Source organism: Podarcis cretensis (genome assembly GCF_951804945.1).
Source record: "Podarcis cretensis genome assembly, chromosome: 13".
NCBI lineage: Eukaryota > Metazoa > Chordata > Lepidosauria > Squamata > Lacertidae > Podarcis > Podarcis cretensis.
The window spans coordinates 3,316,521-3,339,163 of NC_137182.1; the positions used below are offsets into that span (position 1 = coordinate 3,316,521).

At 42.6% G+C, this 22,643-nt stretch overlaps 1 protein-coding gene across 1 annotated transcript in view; it reads left to right on the forward strand.

Annotated features, from left to right (window-relative positions):
* Positions 1-1,720: 1,720 nt before the first annotated feature.
* The window catches only part of LOC307200817 (poly(rC)-binding protein 3-like), a 183,323-nt gene continuing 162,400 nt past the window's right edge, over positions 1,721-22,643 (forward strand). Inside the window, exons 1-2 of the mRNA XM_079949802.1 lie at positions 1,721-1,828; positions 5,405-5,506. The gene's annotated coding sequence lies outside the window, so the exon portion shown is untranslated. The remainder of the gene's footprint in view (positions 1,829-5,404; positions 5,507-22,643) is intronic.

Below are 22,643 nucleotides of genomic sequence, written 5' to 3' on the forward strand. Positions count from 1 at the left end.
TTAAAAGAATCATTAGATAATCAATAGCTAGAAAGAAATTACTCAGTGCTATGGATGTAATGTCTAGACAAATTGTGCCCTTTGGTTATATGGCAGTGTATTCATAGACTAGCATTAGATTCAGAGCACAGTTGAGGTTTTTGAAGGATCAACACTTTAAAAGGAGAAACTGTAAAATTATGCAGTTGCTACCATTACTGACACATGTTGAATTCAAGTGAGGCTGTTATGTACTGAAGTTCTCACCCTGGGCCAGCAGGGGGATACTGTAGATAGTTATGCAAATGAAGGATCGAAAGTGACGTTCAGTGATTGGATAGTTTTAGAAAGTTGTTACAGTAACGTGGTACTGGAGCTCTATATAAGCAGGCTGAGCCCTTCAGTTCAGTTCTGTCCTGGCCTGTGAATAAACAAGAGCTGTTTGGAGAATCGCTGTGTCGTCTGATATGTTCACCCACAACTTAACAGAGGCCACAAATGGCCCTGAGAGCATCAAGACATGATGATTCTCTGAGATACTGTATGGTGAACAAACATGGCTGCCACAGCATCACCTCCTAACACTCCAGTGGCATTTGCACCCTCATTTGCAGCCTGCACATCAGCAGGAGAAGCACTTTCTGCCTGTTCCAGGTGCTCCAGCTCTTCCTAGCCATGTTAAAGGGGCAGGGGGGGGGGGGAAGAGTTTAATAGCCCTCAGACCATCTCATGGAGGAATTTGGTGAGGTGTGGATTCTAGAGAGGGCAAGGTTAAGTATATTTATTGTGAACCAAAGTGCAAATAAAGCTTGTCAGATGGGAGAGAGAATAGTCTGTGGACACATTGCAGGCAAGTGTGGAGGCTGGTGAATCCCAAATGAGATTTAGCTACAGGTGGAGCAGTCATGCTTCACAGCACACTCAAAGCAGATGGGCAAGTGAAACTATGCTTTAGGTTGTTTTGTGCATTTACTCTCAAGTAAATTTAAAGATACTATGGTTCATTCATGTCTCGCTAAACTCAGGTCATGTTAACTATAAAACATATAAAATGAACAACATCAAAACAAAAAAGTATAAAGGGAGCTAGTGAATAGTATATTCCATGAATGCATTAATATATGTGTTGTTCTAAATTGTAATGTATTTAATTAAAAAGGTGCAGGTCTGGGCAATGACCTTGAGAAAATGTTGTATACTGTATGTGTGAATGGACAAATAGCTCAGAATGTGGAGCCGTGAATCAAATAGTATCTTGGAAATGGAGGTTGTCCTCCTCCCAGGTACAGACACAACTTGGTTAAAAACAATTTGCCAGAAATAATTGCTGCTAACATCATCATCATCATCATCATCATTTTATTTATATGCCGCCTTTCCACAGTTAAAAACAATGCTCAAGGTGGCTTACAATATGAAAAGATTTACATAGTTACAAACATAACAAAGTAGTCATAAAAATAAATAAAACACATCAAAAACTACATAACCAAACTGAACAATTTCCACATAAAAATAAAGATACATAAAATTAATATCAGTAACAGCAAAAACTCCTGACAAAATTTTCCCCAAAATACCCCGCCCTGGGCCAGGTGGAGAGAGGCAGGAACCCAGCAGGTCAGACTAACAGGTACTTGGCTTGTGATATCACAATTCCAAGCATAGCAGCTATAGCTGTGTCTGTGGGGATGGGATCCCAACAGGTACCTGCTGCCATGGTAACATGTATAACAATGCAGGTATGGGCTAACCACATTAACTGTGGAGTTGAGACCACCAGTGGTTGTTTGATGGGTTTCATGCATGTCTACTCAGAAATAAGTTTTTGCAGTGGGCGTCCTCCCAGGTAAGTGAGAATAGGATTGCAGTCTTAACCTTGAAGTGAGATAGGAACATAGAAGTAGTATCATGGGTGTAGCCAGGATTTTTGTTAGGGGGAGCAGGCCTTTTATGTGGGGGGGGGGGCAGAACCTCAGTTAGCTACATATTTTCTTGATTTTTCTTAAGGGGGGGGGCAATTGCCCTTCCCTGCCCCCTCTTGGCTACACCCATGACTAGTATATTAAATCTGTATGTGTCAAAAAGCCAGTAAACTTAGAATTGGAACTGTCATTCATGTGACTTAGCAGGTGGTAGTCAAGTAAGTTTTACTCATAGTAGGCACACTGAAATTAATGGGCACAACTTAGTCAGTTTCATTAATTTCAGTGTATCTACTCTGAGTAAAACTTAGATGATTACTACCCATAATTTTTAACAAATTATGATGATGAGTATTTATATAGCCCTTTATTAAAATCCTGACTACTTCAAACAACTCCTTAAGGTAGGTCAGTATTATTGTCCACATATTGCAGTTGGGGTGATATAGGGGTGAGGTTTACCGACAGTGACTTTCTATTCTGCCAGTCTCAGGTCAATATGTGTCAAACTATCATTTGGATATATAATCTGAAGATTTTGTAGACTAAAACAAAGAAAGGAAAGTAGATACCTGAAAACATGCAGTGCACATGTCAACGTTTCTGAACAAGTGTAGAGAAATAAAAGAAGTTTGTTGCATTGGGAATAAAGAAGGAGACATGTGCATGAAAAATTATGGCTGGGAAGTGTGGGAAAAGATCAGAACATTGTGGGGGAATGGCAATTGATTTTGACAGGTATATAAATCTAGGGATGGGGTCTGAGCACTCACAATCAGTGCAAAGGTAGTGAGAGAAAGGACAGCTGTGAATTGAACCAAAGACAAATTTCCCCAGGGAACACTGACTGGGTGATAGGCAGCAAACCAAAGTGAAGAAGGGAAAAGTATACCATCAGACAGTATTTATTTTTCGTTATTTGTGAATTTTAAAGAGCACCACCCTGTACATACCTATTCAGAAGTATGCCCTTTTGGGTTCAAAGCAACTTGCTCCTATGTAATTGTGTATAGTCTTGCATCCTAAGAATGCTTGCCAAGTGTTTTTAACAAGTTACTATCTACAAGATATTATAGGAAATTATTTTGTCTGTTGGCATCTGGGCACCTCTTAAGGTTGTAACCAACTTTTGCATTATGGTTCCTGAGATCAAGAAGCAGGTTTTCACCTTTCCTTGAATGCAATTGGACACCATTTTGAATCAAGATGGTAGAATGGACCTTTCAAAACAGAACTGATCTTTTGTTTTCTTAGAATTCCTGAGCAATGCCAGGTTTGAGGCTGTTAGTTTTTACACAATAAAAATAACAGAACCACAAAACAGCAAGCAGTGGAACAGACAAAAATTCTAGGGTTAAAATTGACTAAAACTAGTATATCCAAAATATCCAATAGAACAAAAACAGGTATATACCTAGTGCCAAACTGAAAACAAACTTGATGACTACCAGGAGAGCCTCCTAACTTCATATAACATGTGTCCAACACATGTCTTACAAATGACTAATGGTGCTCAAATACAAAGTGAATATATTAAATGCATGTCAACTACAGAATTTTCACTAACGCAGAGGCAGAGTGTGTCTCACTGGCACCTGTGTGTGTGTGAAAGAGAGAGGGGGGCAAGGAGAGAGGCAGAGGACAAACAGTACCCACTGTGCCTGCCCAGCCCCTGCTGTCTCATGCTGCCCGCTGCGGATCTGGGGAGGGTGGCATGAGAAGAGTGCAACAGACACGCACCTCTTGATCCCAGCCTTGCCAGCAAAGGTAAGGTTGGGACTGAAGGGTGCATGACTACCACATCCCCATGCCACCATCCCCGAGCAGTCTTGGAAGGCTGGGATCTGGGGAACATGGTGCAAGGAGGACGCAACAGCCACATACACCCTAACCATGTTAGATGCAGTCTAAGGGCTGTTGCATATGCAAGCCTTTAGGTCAAATGTTAAGAAACAATAATGAACAATAGCAAAAAGCTATAGATGCTAGCTGAGTACTGCCGCATGGGTAATACACTTTAAAGTACACAAAAATGCTGCCCTTTTTCACTTGTCTCATGACTTCTTAGCAAGTTACAGTAGATTGCAGTCTTCATGGCGTAAGTCAGGTACAGAAGCCTAGACTAACTCCCAAATTCTTATTTTAAGTGCTCATTATAGCTTCTGCTTGACCCCGTCAATTTACCACCAAATGTTAAAACACTGCACCTGTTTCTGAATCAATAGACTGGGGTTTGTTTTTTGGTTAACTTCTAATTCAGGTTCAACTGACTTTCAATAATTATTTAGATTCTGTTCCAGTTTGAAGGGGAAATGTGGTTGGCTCAGTCTGGTTTTCAATTCATGGCTAGTTTGACATCTTGCTTTAGTTTTTCCTTCTGGTTATACTTGTGGGATGTAAAACTGCAGTCAAGTACAGTGGTGCTCCGCTAGACGAAAGGGTTTTCCATTTTGGAGGCGCTTCGCAAAACGAATTTCCCTATGGGCTTGCTTCGCAAGACGAAAATGTCTTGCAAGTTCCTGCGGGTTTTTTTCCCTCCCCCCCTTTTCCTAAGCTGTTAAGCCGCTTATCAGCTGATCCGCTGATAAGCCGCTTAACAGCTGATTGCTAAACCGCTAATAGCGCTAATCCGCTAAGCTGTCAATGGGCTTGCTTCGCAAGACGAAAAAACCGCTAGACGAAGAGACTCGCGGAACGCATTAATTTCGTCTTGCGAGGCACCACTGTACAACATTCCTACAGTGGACATGTTAGGGGATGTTTTGTACCACTCAGGAGCAGACTTCCTGTTTCCTCCTGAGCTGGGACAGACTTCCACTACATGTGACTCAATGAGGGTGCGGTCTGGTGTACTTGCATGGAGGAGCCCACGGCCTCCATGTTCTGATCAGTGTGTCTTCTCCATTTTGTATGTTGCTGTGTGTTTGGAGAAGTGACTGCTTAGTCGCTGTCACTTGGGACTCACTTCTTTATGGAATAGTTCCAGTTGTTATGTAGCCTAAGCCTGCCTTCAGGGATATGTCTGTGAACCCGAATGAATCTGTGAGTAAACTACTGTACTTTTATATTAACATGAATCAGATTCTTGTGTTTATTCTTTTTTAAGAGGGATCAGAAGGGATTTTACCAGGAAGGAATCTTTAATAGTAAGACTCAGATGATCCAGCAACAAGCTGGTCGCTGTGTAATTTAAAAAGGGGGATGTTTGGAACTCTGCAAGGATATGGAACTTGCTAGCACAAGTTAGGAAGGATATTATTAAATAATATATCCTCTCTTGCCTCCCCAATCATCCCCACAATACTGGGCAGACCAGAGACCCTGGAGAATTGCAGTCCATTAAGAAGTGCTTTTGCACATGTAATTTTGACAGGTTTGGGACAGTTCCAATTAGTGTATTCCTTCTGCTGCTACAAAGCAATATCTGGTCCGGATAACTAGTTGGTGAAGTATTGTCTAAAAGTCTAGCTAGTGTTTGATGGCTCTTTTTCTTCTTTCAGCTAAGGCCCATTCCTTCTCTACTACACAGAGCACTGCACCACAACAAACGTTCAGCACGATGCTGGTTCCTAAAGAATGAACTGAAGCAGGATCCTGGACTGGCAAGTTACTGGTTTAATTTGTTGTGATGAATTATTTCTATAACTGCACTGCAAAACATGGTGGCGCTAAGGAGACAAAGAGCTTTTTTGATCCTTTTATGGGAAACAAAACCCAGCGTTTTACAAAAGCCTGTAGTTTGGAGTGTTAGGAAGCTGAATGTTTTTGAGTGTTGAAAAAGACTTCATTATATATGTCAGTCATTAATGCATATTTATTATTCCTCTCCTCTATCCAGTTAAATAAGTGGATATTTTCTGCTGGATTGGAACTGATCTCTAGGAGCATTGTTCATAAAACATGTACCATGCTATGGGTATGTTTACAGCTAAAATTGGCTCTCCCTTCAGAGATTCCTGGAATAGGAGGGGTTGTTTTCGGAAGTGGAGGGGCTAGGGATAGCTAAAAGCCAAATTTAAATCCCCAGTCTTCTGTAGGGGAAGCCATGAGAGTTAAACGGGTATATCTTATGAAGGCATTGTAAAGATATGTAATGAATGTGCCAGGTGAGGCTCCCTGGGGAGAGCATTCCATAAGTGGGGAGCCACCACAGAAAAGGCTGGTTCTTGTGTTGCCACCCTCTGGACCTCTCATGGAGGAGGCCCACAAGGGCTTTAGATGATGCTCTCAGGGTCCTGATTGGCTCATCCAGGTAGAAGTGGTGAGACAGCCTTTGAGGTATTGCAGGTCTGAGCCACAACTGAACTTGGTGAGAAAAACAAGAGTGGAGGGGAAACAGGCAGAGCTGGCATGAGTGAGTGGCAAAAAGCTTTTCTTTCCTTTTTGGGAAAGAATTGGGGGAATTGTTTTTTTGAAAGAAGAAGGATTTGTGTTATGGGACAGAAATTTGTGGGGAGGGTGCTCAGAGGGAAAAAGAGAAAAACTTTTTTTGAATACAAGTGGGACAGAGGAATAGGAGTAGGGTTTGGCTTTGCATCAGAGCATGCTAAGATCCCTGATGCACCGCAACCAGGGCCCACCTTGTCCAACATCCTATTTCAAATGGCGTCCAGCCACATGCCTATGGAAGATGTGCGTATGGAAGATAAGCATGGCAATGTGAAGATTACGACTCTCCTCTTCTCTGTCATTTATTGAACATGGTTTGCATTTACCTATCATAGCTGTCAGATGGGGCATCCATAAGCGGAACTGGGACAGAGTAGGGAGGAGGATCTTTGGGAAGCAGCGAAACAAAGTCTGGGGAAATTTGTGGTGCTGCCACAGCCCCACTTCAGCTGCTGCTGTTTGTCACACACTATGCACAACTCCTTATCCAAGGAGCTCAGAGCAGCTTCTTCTTCTAGTTAGATAGCCCAATTTGGCCAGAACTGCTTAGTTTCAGCAACAGCATAGTTTTCTATAGTTGAACCTGAAGGTTATTTTGTAGATAAAATGCTGTGAAAGACAAGCAGTACATTTTTCTTGTAGCTCATTCTAGTAAAAGCTGCAGAAACATTAATCAAAGTGCATGTCTTACCCGGCAATGCTAATGGAATGTAGTAGCCCAGTGTTGAAATACTGAGTGAAATATGAGCAGTTCACAGAAGGCTGTTCTTGAAGGCTGGCTGCTTAATGCATGTGCAGTCCACCTTTTCACCCTCCAGAGCTGTCTCCGCTGCTGCTGCTGCTGCTGCTGCTGCTGCTGCACCCATTCTCTCTCCATCCATTGACTGCCCTGCCCTGCGCTGCCATCCATCTCACCTCTGCAGTTTCCATGTGCTGATCTGCCCCTTACCTGACACCCACCACGGCCCTTCTTGAGCCCTTCAATTTAGCTCCCTCCCTCTCTTTCACTTCTTATCCGCCCAGTGCTGTGAGCTGCCATGCCCTGCTGGATCAGCCCTGTCTAGTCCAGTGCCCTGTTCTCACAGTGGCTAACCAGATGCCTGTGATAAATCTGCAAGCAGGATTTGAGCACAAGAGCGCTCCCCCATTCTGTGGGTTCCAGTCAGCACCAACCCTCATATGAGGAAAGGTGAGGTGACTGCCTCAGGCGGCAGGATCCACAGGGACAGCAGATCCTGCCTCCAAGTAATGCATTGCCCACTGCTGCTGCTGCCGCCCAGTGGCGCCAATGACTGCACACCTCCTCCTCAGCAGCCCCCTCCCCACATTTACAGTGGCCTCTTGACAAAGAGGAGGTGCTGCTGGTCTCCCCCACCCTGTTCCTGTTATAGATCTTTATCCCCCCCCCCCGGTTCTTGATGTAGATCTTCATTCACCGCTTCTTGGCTGGAGGGGGGCATTTTGTGGTTTGCCTCAGGTGCCAAAATGTATTGGGCCAGGCCTGTTTCCAGCAACTGGTTTTCAGATGTGGTTCCACCACCATATGAGTTTTCTGCTGGCAAATCCCCTCTCTCCTGGCGTGTGTGTGTGATCCACCTCTCCTAACCCCACTAGCTGGCAGATTTGGTAGTTTGGATTGCTCTTCAATAAGTTGATTTTTCTTTTCAAAATTGCAATGAATTATGTGTATGTCCAACTTACTTTTTTGTGTTTTGTAGTCATCTTGATATCTTAGTACATCCATCAAAGCTGACAAATAATACATCGGACTAGTGTGAAAAAAATCCTATATTTAAATGTTTTATTAATAATCTTATTACTCTTGGGTAATAAGAGTTTGACAGGGTTTTTGTATTCCACTGTATGCATTGCCAGAAATTTGTGTCGGCTTCCGCCATTTGTCTTCAGCCAGTGCACTGAATGCTTAGTATGACTTTACTAGTCTGAAAAGACAATTTGTAACCTGAAATAAGCAGCCCAGGCATTTGTTCATGTAACAGTTTTGATGAATGCATCCTGTGTTTCTTTAGTAAGGAAAATACAACACCTTATAAAATACTTCTTCTACAAAACTCTGCAGAGTGAGACTGAATGAAACTGAATTACCAAACGCATATGTTGTATCATTTGTGGCCCACCTCCAGAGATGGAGCCTAATGAAAGACACTGGATTCCTGAACACTCGGAGAGATTTTCCAGAGGATCAGGCAGGTGATCCTGTTGTGACTCTAGTCTCGCTGTGGAATAGCAGGCTGCAAAGACCATTAGCACCGTTGCCCCAGTCCTGAGTACCCTCTCTGGTGCTGTGGAGCCTGTTTTGCCTCCTGGTGCTCCAGGGGCCAGCAGACAATGGAACAGGCTGAGCAATGGCTGGAACACTAAATGTGTGCTAGAGTGCATAATGATGCTTGCTGTGTGGTGTTGCAGGCAGTGGAAGAAAGCCTCCAGTGCATCCTCAGGTGGTCATGCGGCAGAACGTATTTTGGGTGGTATGGGTATAGTCAACACCTGCTACAGTGGAGGGAGCCCTGCAATCCCTCAGAAATCCCTGTGACCTTTTCCCCCAAAACCTTTGAGGTTTTGTCCCTTGACTTAGCACAGTTTTCACAGCAAACCCAAATGAAGCATCCATCACTGCCCAACTCTGGGATCATTTTCAGTTGATGCTGCCTGGTGATGCAGAAGTGTTGCATCACAGCTGTTTTTGTAAATCCAGTTGCTGCAGTGACAGGAGTGGGGGGGTGGGGGTGCACGGACTAAGGATGGGACCCAAAGCTGCCATGGACTGGAAGTTCCACAACTCCACCTTCGGATAATGCATAGAGAACTTTATGCATATTGCAAATCAATAAGAATTAGACAGCTTTTTTTTTTTTTTTTAATGCTACTAAAAGGACTGGTTAACCGGTCTGGAGAAGAACAGGAAGGATGAAAAGCATGAAGAACTTCAATAACTTTTCTCTTCCTTAATTGGAATCATGCCAGTTAACATTTAGGTGCAACCAAAGTGAAGCTATTTGTAGTAGGAGTTCAGAGAATGATTCAAAAGGAATTAGTCTTAGAAAAGTTTTTTCTAAAATTGCTTTTATTGTTACAAGAATAAATAAATGTAATTGTTTCTTAGCAGTATCTACACTGCAAATGTTATAGTGGTTTTATTTATCCATTTAATTATCATGATTTCCCTCCTAGTATTTTGATAAATGCAACTGAAATGAAGGTGCAGATGATTGTGTTAGGGTCCCAAAACCAACCTGCAAAGAATCAAAGTTCCCAGGACTGTAAATTTGATATCAGTCAACTACAACCACAGTTAAACAATTACCGTTGCAAGCCCAAACATGTCTACTCAGAAGTAAGTCCTATTGAATTCAGTGGCATTTACTCCCAGGTAAATTGGGTTGAGATTGCAACCTAGGTGTTTCACAAGTTAACTGGGATGACCTTCAATTATTCTCTGTTTCCCATCCCATCATACAAAACAGATGATTGGTCAGGGCTTGGTAATTGTTCATGTTTCTGGTGAATGTGGAATGCCTGCTCCAGGAATGAAGGAACTGGTGAGCTCTGTCCTCACTGTGTGTGTAAAGAAATTAAAATTCTCAGATGTGAGGAAATACGCTCTTTGAACTCTTAATTGCCACTCAACTTATATACAGATATGCTTTTAAATATTTTCCCCAAAATACTGTATTTTGTACATGTAAATAAAAATGTTTTGATACTGTTTTTCTTCTACATAATTAATAAAAAACCCTTTTACAAACACTAATACACACAAACACATTATAGTATTAAGCAAAATTAAGTAGAAAGTAAGGGCAAAACAAATGCCAGTTGTGAATTTCAACTTCTTGTTAATTTTGAGAACCTGCTTGCTTTGTGTAGTTATTAAGAAGTAGTTGGCATCCTTCATCTCCACATGGACAATTGTGGTGCATTGTATTTTCTTAAGAACATGGGTGGGGGGATGTCTTTAAAAAAGTGGCAGACTTTTCTTTTTCCTGACCCTAACAATTAAACATTAGATCAATATACATTACTTCAGACTTTAAAGGTCACGACTAATTTAAGAAGTCTGAAAGCAATTCTCAGGCACTGCCTAGAGTGGTGTTGCTCTGCTCAACAGAGGCCGTGGGTATATAGTGTTTCATAATATAAAGCACCTTTTTCTTTTTTGCCATCCATGAGCAGTTGAAACTCCACATTGTTTTTCAGCCCAGTTGTCCCTGCCATTCAGAGCTGTATCAGGGCAAACATTAAAACAATGCTACTTGATACTAGAACAGTGGTGATGGCAGGGTGTTTATATATATAGATGTAACATGAATTATAGTTGTTGTTGAAAGCGTTCTGAAGAACAATTGCAGGTGCTAGTTGTCCTTGAACCCAAAATAGCCACTACACAGAGAAGTGGATGCTTGTTTGATGGTTCAGGGCATATTTTTATAATGACATCTTCAGCTCATGGCAACTGTAAGGTCTTGCTGTATTCATAATACTTCCATCTGCTCACATAATCCTTTGTGCCCATTGAGTGTTCCAACTCTTCCCTTGCCCTGAGTAAAGAAAAGCAGAGTTGCCCACTGATTCACTATTTTTCTTTGGCCTTGGGCACATTTTCCTACTCTTCCTCTCATCAGCTGCAAGCAACAACATTGGGGCTCTCCAGTCATTAATGCTTGCAGTGGTTGTTCAAACTGAGAGGTGCCATGAGCACTCAAGGGCTTTCTGTACGTAGAAGAACCCAAGCTGGATAAGACTGTTAAATTGGGGTGTGGGGTATTTCCTCCCAATCCAAGCAATAGCTTCAAAAGTGGGATTCTTCCTCAGAACTGGAGCAGGCGAGGAAAGGGCTAAATCCCCCTTCATATCTGCTGTGATTCTTGCAGTTATAAACTCCCCTCCACACAGAGGCTGTTCTGTTAAGGAAAAAAAACCCAACACATTAAATGTTTGGTTTGGCTCCTTTGTAAACCAGACCCTTGTTGCAAATCTATCTGACCTTTGCGGTGAAATTGCTGCTGAAGCTTTTCTGCATCCAACATGGATCTTTAAATTTCAGTTTCACCTAAATATCATGGCTAATTGCCACCAAACATATATTTATCTGTGCTTTAAAAGAAACAAACAAACAAACAAACAAACAGCAAAACAACTTACCGGTATGACAGTAAATTCTAAAACGCCAATTATCTGTTGTTGACTTCCTTATGTCAGTTCTGAATCTTCTGCTTATCAGTTGTAATTGGTGGCCACCAGTTCCATAGTTCTGAGAGGGGATGAAACATCACTCTTTCTCCATGCAATTTGTCATTTTATAAACATCTTATCCTTCCCCTTCTTTGTTTCCCTTCCCTATGTGTATGTGTCCTCTTGTTCCAGCCACTCTGTTCTTTTCCCCACTCCCCCTCAGTTGTGTCTCAATACTCCATGCCACTGAGCTTTTCATAGTTCTGTTTTGGGGTCCCCTCTCCACCCACCCCCCACAGATTGTGTGTGTGTGTTCCTTAAGTTTACTGCGAGTCTGCTGGTACTTCTCTCTTGTGTGTTGGTGGTATGGTTTAAACTTTGTAAACATTGCCGTGGAAAACCTTAGATCCGTATTAGTATGTAGATAAGAAGTTGGTGGGCTGTGAGAAATTGCATGGGAGGGGGACAGGACAAACAGCTGGGGAAATCCCCTCCCTGTTTCAAGTGCAACAGCACGAGATTACTGAGCTCAGGGACTTCCTCCTGATCTCGCTATAATAATAGAAATGCTATATATTGTTGACTGCTGAGGTCTGGGAAGTGGATACAGAAATACTGTATTCTTAAGCTTCCTTTCCCAGGAGCTTCCATTATAACAATGATGGAGCAATTCACTAGGTGCGGGGGAGGCCACCGGCATGGATGGCCAAAGGAACAGATTTATTCATGGAGGATAACTCTCTCCACAGCTATTAGAAACATGATAGCTAAGTTGCACAAATGCAGTACAGTGGTACCTCGGGTTAAGTACTTAATTCGTTCCGGAGGTCTGTACTTAAACTGAAACTGTTCTTAACCTGAAGTACCACTTTAGATAATGGGGCCTCCTGCTGCTGCCGCGCCACTGGAGCACGATTTCTGTTCTCATCCTGAAGCAAAGTTCTTAACCTGAAGCACTATTTCTGGGTTAGCGGAGTCTGTAACCTGAAGCGTATGTAACCTGAAGCATATGTAACCCGAGGTACCACTGTATAACTCTTGAGTTCTGGATTCTAATGGCAAACAATGGAGGACTGTTCCCTTCCTACTCTGCTTGTCAGAGGCACCTGGCTGCCTGACAACAGAAGCCACGCTGAGCTGGATGGACATTTTGGTCTGATTCCAGCAAGACTGTGTTTCAAGTCCGCTTGGCTGCTCATCTTTGGCACAGCGTTCCCACCCTCAGGGATCTTGTGAGGCTCCTGCAGCCTCGGGAGGCTTGCTCATAAGCTGCTGTCCATTCAGCACTCTGTTCTTTGCCTTCTGAAGAGATTCTGGCTGTATACAGACAATGTGTTTTCAGAAGCCGCATTGTACAGTTGTCATCGCCTACATTACGCATGTGGTTTTTGTGTCCTGCTAAGCCTGTGTTTCTGTTGTGTTTCAAGCTGTAGTGTGATGATACTACTGCAGTAATGTTTGTATAGGTGTCTGTTGGGTAGGGCTCATGAGGAGCAGAACGCTCTCCCTGCATATAGTTACATGGGTTTGCATTATTTAATCACTTTGAAAGGATGGGTGCATATCTAAGAGAGAGAGGGCTGGTGGTAGCTCTGGTCCCTGTCCACTTCCCCTCCCCTTCTTTATTGGAAACTGGACCTGGTCTGTCTTGCCTTGCCTTGCTTTGCTTGATCCTCCTTTGTTCCACTTGACACAAACAAGATGAATTTTAATAGGGAGAAATGTAAAGTATTGCACTTGGGCAAAAAAAAATGAGAGGCACAAATACAAGATGGGTGACACCTGGCTTGAGCAGTACATGTGAAAAGGATCTAGGAGTCTTGGTTGACCACAAACTTGACATGAGCCAACAGTGTGACGCGGCAGCTAAAAAAGCCAATGCAATTCTGGGCTGCATCAATAGGAGTATAGCATCTAGATCAAGGGAAGTAATAGTGCCACTGTATTCTGCTCTGGTCAGACCTCACCTGGAGTACTGTGTCCAGTTCTGGGCACCACAGTTCAAGAAGGACACTGACAAACTGGAATGTGTCCAGAGGAGGGCAACCAAAATGGTCAAAGGCCTGGAAACGATGCCTTATGAGGAACGGCTAAGGGAGCTGGGCATGTTTAGCCTGGAGAAGAGGAGGTTAAGGGGTGATATGATAGCCATGTTCAAATATATAAAAGGATGTCACATAGAGGAGGGAGAAAGGTTGTTTTCTGCTGCTCCAGAGAAGCGGACACGGAGCAATGGATCCAAACTACAAGAAAGAAGATTCCACCTAAACATTAGGAAGAACTTCCTAACAGTAAGAGCTGTTCAAGAGTGGAATTTGCTGCCAAGGAGTGTGGTGGAGTCTCCTTCTTTGGAGGTCTAAGCAGAGGCTTGACAACCATATGTCAGGAGTGCTCTTATGGTGTTTCCTGCTTGGCAGGGGGTTGGACTCGATGGCCCTTGTGGTCTCTTCCAACTCTATGATTCTATGATTCTATGACTCTGTTTGTGGGAACCTGAGCTCTTGCTGTGAATGTCCTATTTGGATAAGGACACTCATTCTTCTGGAGCTATCGTCTGGAGCAAAACAACCTTGTGTGGCCATCCAGAGCAGTTGTAAGGCATCTGAAAACTTCCAGACACTGCCACATTCCCACTGATATTCTAGCAGGAAATATGGCAGGGTCAGGTGATTCCAGCATACCTTGTACCTGCACTGTGCTGTTGTATGAGGTCTTTCTTCAAAGTCCAAAAAGAGAAAGGGTGGGGGGAGAGAACCTCATCAAGGTAAGCCAAACTCTTCATCAAAAAGTTCAGTGAAATTCACCCACCCTCCTGAAAGAAGCAGAAATCCCATTCAGTTTTGTGAGGAAAGAATTCAGCCTTACTTTAAATGCAACTACTTTCTGGAAACATCCCTGGAACAGAACAGCCTGGAGTACTCCTCCTCGAGCTACTCCAGAAGGATACCATGGTCATTGGTATCAAAAGCCACAATGGTATCAAGAGCCCAAGAAGAGCAAGTAAGGTCACACTCAGCCACGTCATCAACATGGGTGACCAAGGCAGCTTCAATGCCACAACCGCACCCTGAAAGCAGGACTCTCATGAATCCATACATTGTATCCTCCAAATGTTCCTGAAGCTGGAAGCCACCACCTTCTTAAAATCACTGTCTAAAAAGGGGGTGTCTGTCATAAAGCCATTTTGCCAGCAGGAAGTTTCAATACTCTGCAAATTTGAACTGAAATGAGGCCTCTTTGTTCCTCCTTAAGATCATCGTGCAGCCAGTTAAATTCCAGACACATAAAATCATGTTATTTTAGGCCCAATCGTAGACCTTAAGATAATTATTTCTTAAACCATTGTCAGGAGTCAGGGAAGCAGAAAAAGGCAGCAATGGTATTTCCCAGGGCAGAGCTGCTTGTTGCACGGTGCTCTGTGTCTGTTTCCCCCTAAGGGTTTTTCTTTTATTACGTGAAGTGAGCTTTCACAAGGATGAGGGGACTGTTTAATTCATTCCTAGCAATGTATCTGTTTAAAATAGACCACCCCTGGCTCTCTTTCTCTCCAAGGGTTAGAAGGTATGGGGCCTGGATCTGTTATTTCTCTAGGAGAAAAGCGGCTCATTGTGGTTTTGAACAGCTAAAAAGGAGAGAAATGAAGGAGTAATAATAATAATAGCTGTTATTATTATTATTATATTATATTATTATTATTATTATTAATTTTTTGTATCCAACCTATCAAACTTGGTTGCCCCAGCCCCTCTGGATGGCTTCCAACAGAGTACACAAAAGCAGCAGCAGCAGCAGCAACAACAACAACAACAGAACAACACAGATTAAAAGCGTCACAGAAGCTTTACCTGATAAAATTAAGCCCCTGAGGGAAAGAATCACTAAACTACATGGAACTTATAGTTCCCCTCTTAACTTATATCACTTGGATCCCATCCACTCTAGTAATATATATGTCTCATATAGCACAGTGAGTGACATTTCATGTTGAGCTTTTTTTGAACTTGGCAATAGATGAAAGTCATAGAATCATAGAGTTGGAAGAGACCACAAGGGCCATCGAGTCCAACCCCCTAACAACTTGGTGGTTCCACTGGGGCACGAACCCAGGACCTTCTGCGTGTAAAGCAGACGTGATAACCACTACACTATGGAACCACTATGGAAGTCACTATACTTGCATGCAAACATTTTTGACAGGGTCTTTTTGGATGTGTGTGTGGAGGCAGGAGGACTACCTGTGATTGCCTTTTGTTGTGTGTTTGAGAGCTGGCCCAACACTCCTCTCCTCCCTGCCATGGGGAGAACAGAATGACCAAACACATTCAGATGCCTGCAAAACCTATCCTTTTGGTCTTCCCTCCCAAAATTTACAGGATTGGGGAGAGAGTGTGCCAGCTATAGCAGGGATGAGGAACCTCAGGCCCCGAGGTCCATCACACCCTCTGGGCACCTCTCTCTGGCTCTCAGAACTCTTCACCGCCCATGCCCAGGCCATGCCACTCTCCTTAGGCCACAGAGCCCTCACAAGCCTGCTCTATACCTTCCTCTCGTGTTTTTGCCTGGCTGGAGTGTGGTAGAAGATGGAGAGTTGTGTATGTAGAAACCTCTGGCTTTTGCATGGCTGAAACATGCCACACTATACAAGGTGAAAGAGGCATATATTGCTCCACCCACTTCTTGCCTGTGCCCCTGCTCACCACTAGCATGCGTTTCTCCACCTCTGAGCAAGAAGGTTGCCCCCTGGTCCAAGACATGCTCCCCCCGCAGAGAAGAAGAGGGAGTGATGATCAAATCAGGAACGGGGTGGGGGGGTGGGGCATGAAGATCAACCTTATCCATTGGTTGAACTGGGAATCAAAGGCCATTGCGGGTAGGAAAGGGGCCTGCTCCGAATCGCATGAAGTGGCTACAGAGCCCTGGAGACCCCAGAGGGGCAGCCCCTGCCATTTCCTCCCTAGGAGTGGAAGGAGGCCAGCTGCACCTTTAACTCACTGAGAGGCTGCTGTGGAGCCGGCACTGGGAGGACTGCTGTGGGGACAGCACATCTGGCCTCCAAGGAGCCTACCATAGCCATTGCTGTCACTACAGCAGCAGCAGTGGGTGATGCATTCCTTGGGGGCATTCCTTGCTGCTCCTGTGGTTCCTGCCGCACCTTGCCTCATGTATGGGCTGGTCCTGCCAGAGAGGATTCCCAAGCAGACCTTTTTTCAGGCTCCCTGCTGCATGCACTCAGATGGTTTCTTTTCATAAAGGCAGTACAGTGGTACCTCGGGTTAAGAACTTAATTCGTTCTGGAGGCTAATGGGGCCTCCTGCCACCGCTGCACAATTTCTGCTCTCATCCTGAAGCAAAGTTCTTCACCTGAGGTACTATTTCTGGGTTTGTAACCTGAAACGTCTGTAACTTGAAGTGTCTGTAACCCGAGGTACCACTGTATGTGTTGCTTCTGGCACACTAGTGCTAGTTGAGTAAGCAAAGTTAAAATATTGCTGGCTGTGGCTGTGAATGTGAAATTATTGGTAGCACTAGGGTGGTAAGAAAAAGCTAAGACTGTTGGACACCTTATAGTGCAAAATTATATAATTATAAACAATAGACTCTAGCAGTTGAGCTTGACAGCAGGAGACTGTTATTTTGCAATCATATCTTCAAGGCTCATTAGCTGTGGATTTACACACTAAATAAAAGCTTTTCGGTGGCTAGAATCTGTAGTGGCATTTTATTCAGATATTTATGCAGAGATCCACAACTGTCAAAATCCATATAGCATTGATATGGTGGTTGTAAGTGGGCGTTCAATATGCCCCTGAGAGTGCAATGCAGAGCATTTTAGAGTTTAAACAAATCCTGTATCTAACTTCGTGTACAGTACATAAAGGCATGTATAAAATTAGGTGAACCCTATATAAAGGAGGCAGCACACAGTTCTGAACTACAGGATTGTAGAAAAGAGATTCAAAGGGCATGGAGCTGTTATTTTAGCTTTCTTCTGTAAATGCCATTAAAATGCTTGCCGAATGCAATGTTTCTTTTCCACCCTTGCTCTAGGATTCTTGGTGGTAGAGGTATCAATTCAGAATTTAGCATATACGTGCATCTGATGTCATGCATCATAGCACCACTGTATAAATATAGGTAGATTTTCTGTTGCCCAATGCTGATCAGTTCACTACCAACGCTGGGCTCGTCTTATCCCCTTGCACATGTGCACAGTGAGTGGGGGGACATTGTCTTTCCTGGAGGGCCTTCTGTCTCACCATTACCTTGGGATGAGGTGTACCCACCTCTTACATGCAAGGATCATGGGCCACAGCAGGCAAGCTCTTCGTCCTTGGTAATGCTCTAGTAGGGACCCCCAACTTCTGGGGGCTCATGGGCCACATTTGTAATTTCAAGGAAGTGCCATGGGCACTGTGAGCTTCTGCTGTTTTTGTACATAATATTGTATGCAAATGCAGAATCCTAGAATCATAGCATTATTAGAGTAATTAAGGTGAATGTATAGGTAAGTATATTGGAGGACTTAAGGTAAATGTTAGGTGGGAAGGGTGAGAGAGTTTGGAATATTAGTAGTGAGTGGTAATTGGATGGGAGTCTTCAAAGGTAATCTTAATGATTGAGGTGAGATAGTTTGGAGTCAGTTCAGTTGAGGATGGAGTTGGAGGTTGGGTAGTGGGTGGTAGATGGCATGAGAACTGGTGTTGGATGTGAAGCAGGCTTAGTTTATTGGAATAGGATCAGTACTGTAGTAGCCATTGTTGTATATGTCATAAAGTAACAAATGAGATAAAGAAAAACTTAAAACATACACTTTTATGCGCACCAGGTAATCATAAAACACTTGCTGTGTGATTCCTCTTGGAATCAAGTAACTTACTTGGAGAGAAGTGGACCAAGCTTAGCTAAGTGGAAAGTATCAACCAAGTGAGGATAATGTGAAAAGACAGACAAAAAGGAGCTAAAGCATGAATAGATCTTTTTAAAGAAATAAAAATAAAATAGATGTAAAAGTTTGATGTGCATAAAATGTTATGTAGAGGTTTGCATTTGCAGAGAACTGTGGCAAGTGCAGAAAGTGGCTGGGCAGCTAAAGCTGCAAAAAGAAGCCCAGAGTCTTTGTTTTAAAGTTAGGGAGTCTGAGTTTCTCACTCTCAGAAACTGCCATTATATTGAACATGTCGCTTGCTTATCTGAGTATCTGAATCTGTCTCTGGAACCAGAGAGAGAATAGTGTCGATTCAAAGAAAAAATGAATGCCACTTCTGAGCAATCACAAGCTTCCTGGGTCTCATGTACACAAGACCCTCCAAATGTCCCTATTTTCCAGGGACAGTCCCAGATTTACAGAAGCCATCCTAATTTCTGATCTGATCCCAGAATGTCCCACTTTTCCTCAGGACGTCCCTATTTTCATCAGAGAACTGTTGGAGGGTAGGGAGTTATTTGACCCAGCAGTCAAGGAGATAAGTAACCTTTAGAAGACATTTGAAAGCAGCCCTGTACAGGGAAGTTGTTAATGTTTAATGTTTTGTTATGCTTTTATATATGTTGGAAGCCACCCTGCGTGGTTGGGGCAACCCAGTCAGATTGCCAGCAAATAATAATAATAATAATAATAATAATAATAATATGGATAGGATGTCCCTATTTTCATCAGAGAAATGTTGGAGGGAATATACACAGCTGTCCATGCCTGACAAGATGTGGCTGCTTCCAAATGCTTTTCAAAGGCAGCTCCATTTGGCATTACTGTAGCCAAGCTGTATTGGTTTCATGCATAGATGACAATTGGGTTCCAGACTTCCTGAAATTCAATACATATCATGTACATAGTCATTCAACTTTTAAGAGAAATGCAATGTTGCTTACTTCAATGGAACAGGATATTTTAAATAGGCTTTAAAGGACTAGAAATATCTCTGACAATATATCTCAGGCCAGCAGTTTTCAACAATGCTGACTACAGCATTGTGGGGGGTTCAGGAACATCTCCAAGGTCTTGATCAGACAAAACCCTGAAATAAAAAGAACCAGTTAAAGAAAGAAAGAAAAAATACAGAAAAAGTTGTGCGGCCTCTAACACATTACAGACAAAACCCTTGTGTACTTGAAATACCCTTATTTTCACACTTACAGTAGGATCATGGCCTGAAGTGGACATAGGCATTCACATGCACATACACATTTGCATGTGGCCGAAGACTCTTGCATTTAATAGATGCAACTTAAATCCAGTGGCATGGATAGTTTTTGCAGGGGGCAAACAGAAGTGAAGCATATATTATTGAAGCATATATTAAGAGAACAAAAAACAAACAAACAAAGAATTGGCTTAGCTGCATCAGCTTGGTCTGGTCACATGATTAAAAAGGCAGAGAATTTTCGTAAAATACTTGTATTTCTACTGTCTACCAGTTCAAAATGAATTGCACCAGTTCCAGTATGTTAGGGCAGAAAATGAGACTGTGCTGGATAGTTCCATCCAGTCAACCCCTCTTGGAATACAATATGGGGAGGGACAATCCTGGTGGTGTGACTGAATTCCTGGCTGAGCTATCGGAAATTAGTTCCAAATGAAATAGGTAGTCCTCAGCCGAGGATGCTAACGCTGTTGAATGGGTTCCCACTGATAAGATGAATGGAAGCATTTTTAAAGATGAAATTGGGTATCTGGACAAAGTGGGAGCAACAAGCACAGAGCCTTAAAGGAATTGGGGCTAAAACTGATATCATGGAACATAGCAGGTTGGTGTTCAAAGCAGGATAATAAACAGCTGATGAACTTGTTGTTGTTTAGTCGCTTAGTCGTGTCCGACTCTTCGTGACCCCGTGGACCAGAGCACGCCAGGCACTCCTGTCTTCCACTGCCTCCGGCAGTTATTTTGAGCAATTTGATATTATTCAGCTACAAGAAAAATGGCACAATGGCTCTATAATGCTTAATGGATACAAATGACAGCCACACCCTCAACAAAAGGCTGTAGGGCCAATGGGGGTTTAGCATGTTTCATCTCCGCAAAGTTGAATGCAACTACAACAGCCATGTCTATGTCTATGCTGATTAACATCTACATACCACCTTGTCAAAAAGAAATCTATTGTAAATACTATCTGGGCAGACCTAGAGAATTATATAGAATCTAGGTCATGATATTATGTTTGCTGACTGGGAACAGTTATGGACCACCGGTATTAAATTTACTGCATGTAATGCTTTAAAAGAAAATATTATGAAAATGATCTATCGGTGGTACATGACCCCAGTCAAGCTTGCAAAAATTTACCATTTGCCTAACAATAAGTGTTGGAAATGTAATGAGACTGAAGGCACTTTCTACCACCTTTGGTGGACCTGCCCAAAGGTTAAAGCTTTCTGGGAAATGATCTATAATGAAATTAAGAAGGTCCTTAAGTGGACTTTTCCTAAGAAACCAGAGGCTTTTCTCTTGGGCATGGTTGGCCAAGTGGTGTTAAAGAAGGATAGGACTTTCTTTATGTATGCCACTACAGCAGCAAGAATTCTACTGGCAAAGTATTGGAAGATGCAAGAACTACCTACTCTGGAAGAATGGCAAACAAAGGTGATCGACTTTATGGGACTGGCCGAGATGACGGGCAGAATCCGTGACCAGGGGAAAGAGACAGTGGAAGAGGACTGGAAGAAATTTAAAATATATCTTAAAAACAATTGTAAAATTGAGGAATGTTAAGATGTCAGGGGGTAAGAGGTAAAGAATTGCAGCAGTAATTAAAAAAAAACTAAAGGAAACTTTATGAAAGGGAATTAAGACAATGGACTTAAGGGTTGCTAAAGAACCATTAAACAAGGATGCAGGGATGGGGAGGTATGAGGAAGTCAAAAGAAAGAAGGGTATGAAATGATGATCTTGAAGTTATATTATCTAATTGTTTTGTGTGTTTTGATTTTTTTGTTTTTCTTTTGTTTATCTTGTTTTGTTTTTATTATCTGTCTGAAAAACGAATAAAAATTATTATAAAAAAAAAGAGAGAATTATATAGAATCTCTGGAATCCCTACATACTACTGCAGTGTTTATCATTGCAGGGGATTTTAACAAACGTATGGGAACCAACAATGTAAATTTGTACACCAATTACAATCAGATTCTGGAACCAGATATTTACTTAGCCAGAGGTACCTCCCATTTGTCCAAAGATCATAAATGTAATTATTTAGGGCTTTGTTTAGCCCAGGTTGTGAGGCAGAGGGACTTGTTAATATTAAACGGTACAATAAAGGGAGATTGGCCTGGGGAATGTACACACTTTACAAAGCATGGAGGCAGTGTGATAGATTATATTGCAATCTTGCGATTTGCATATAAGTTTGTCATTGAGTTTGAGTTAAGCAAGGTTGTATCCTAGTTCCCGCACTGTTTACTTTATATATAAATGATATTGTCCAGAGTTCAACATCCCCAGAGTCTCACGCCCCTAAATTGGCCACAAAAGCCACCTCTATATTATACGCTGATACTGGTACTTCTATCTCAAACAAAAGTGGGCCTGAAAAGATTGATGAGGGCATTCTCAGGATACAGTGGTACCTCAGGTTAAGAACTTAATTTTTTTCTGGAGGTCCATTCTTAACCTGAAACTGTTCTTAACTTGAGGTACCACTTTAGCTAATGGGGCCTCCCGCTGCTGCTGCGCCACTGCCACACGATTTCTGTACTCATCCTGAAGCAAAGTTCTTAACCTGAGGTACTACTTCTGGGTTAGCAAAATCTGTAACCTGAAGTGTATGTTACCTGAAGCGTATGTAACCCAAGGTACCACTGCACTGCCAAAGAGAACAGTTGGCTGTGAACTACAAGAAAACTAAAGTCATGGTGTTTTCAAGAAACTATAGGGCCCATAGATGGTATATGGTTAAAGTGTTTAAATACCTCAGCCTTACTTTTCAGTCAACAGGGTCATGGGGAGCACATCAGAAATATGCAAAGGAAAAAGCCTCTCAAAGCGCCAAAATTCTGACATTCTTTTTCCATATGAAAGGTGGCAATCACATATCAGCACTTGAAGTGTTTAAAGCTAAACCCTTAGCACAGTTACTTTATGGGCCTGAGCCCATTTGGACAGGTGCTCACCTTGGATCTACAGACGCTATTCAGTCTGAGTTCTTAAGGCAATTTTT